Source organism: Meleagris gallopavo, chromosome Z (genome assembly GCF_000146605.3).
Source record: "Meleagris gallopavo isolate NT-WF06-2002-E0010 breed Aviagen turkey brand Nicholas breeding stock chromosome Z, Turkey_5.1, whole genome shotgun sequence".
Lineage (NCBI taxonomy): Eukaryota > Metazoa > Chordata > Aves > Galliformes > Phasianidae > Meleagris > Meleagris gallopavo.
The window spans coordinates 60,197,731-60,198,963 of NC_015041.2; the positions used below are offsets into that span (position 1 = coordinate 60,197,731).

General features: G+C 34.0%; 1 protein-coding gene across 1 annotated transcript in view; it reads right to left on the reverse strand.

The window, feature by feature from the left end:
* Nucleotides 1-1,233, reverse strand: part of TOPORS (TOP1 binding arginine/serine rich protein) — an 18,415-nt gene that overhangs the window by 8,717 nt on the left and 8,465 nt on the right.

Here is a 1,233-nt window from a genome sequence, read left to right on the forward strand (position 1 = left end):
TTTTAGTTGTAGGAGCAGGGAAGAGAGAATAGCATGTTTTTGCATTTCCTGATCAGATTCCAGACTGAGTTGTCTTTTGCCATCAAAACATTCAGATGCCCCATCTCAGGTTCCAGAAGGAAGAATGTATCTGCAGTGTATCTGCATTTATAGTCAACCTGAGAAGTTAGGAAAAGTAGAATAAAAAGGCAATAAATGTGTTATGTATGCAAAAGCCTAAGGAATATAAACCAGCAAATTGATAACAGAATTCCTGTTCCGAACAGAAAATTGTCCCTTTCAGACTGATCCTGGTGAGGCAGCCAGACAAGTTATTGTTTATTGAGAAAAAGCGACAAGCTTCTGATAAGAAGGAAAATCACTTGAGAACACAGCCTTTGAGGCTGTTGTGCATATCAGTACATTTGTAACATCGTGAAACACAGCAGTGCACCACATAATACAAATCAAAATGTTTCTAGGCTGTATCTTGGGTACAAAAGCTCTTGAATCAGATGAGGGGTCAGAAGATCCATTAGACTAGAAACGCTGACTTCAAAACAGGAGAAAATAGTCTGTCCCTAATTGGTGTGATGTGGAAAATGTGTCATCACGCACATTTTGAAAAATAGAGAAAATGGAAGGCTATTATTTATTTTACTGCAATGTATTTTTGCAGTTCTATCACCTTTTAAAGTTGTCATGTGCTGACCTGAAACATGTCACATTTTGGGATAATGACCTGACGAGAGATGTTCTGTTAGCACTTATCCATTTTACGCATATCCATAGCACGCAATGAAGGTTTTGGAAAGAAGAAATCCACAAGAAAGTGCAGTCTGTGAAAAATAGAAATATTTTGTAGAAACGTGCAGTTTTTACAAAAAACACAGGAAACTAGATTTTAACAATTTCATTTTTTTATATAAAAACATTCAATAAATATAAAAACAAATGGTTTATTTTGATTCAGTTTATATAATACATCAATATGTTGCATTTACATATATTTAGTAAGGTATAGTATTATATGCTTAATATTCCACATTTAAAGTTTTGTAAGAGAATATTCTCTTTTGAGAACAAAATGGTGCTGAGAAGTGCTTAGAAGCTTCCAAAATGAGTATTGTTGTTTTGTAATTTCATGGTAAATGAGTCAATCTTACGACTTCTGGCTTCCATATAAGGCAGTATTTTTCAGCTAACTGCTAGAAATCTCTTCAGAGATTGTATTTAATAGTTTTCATCACTTTT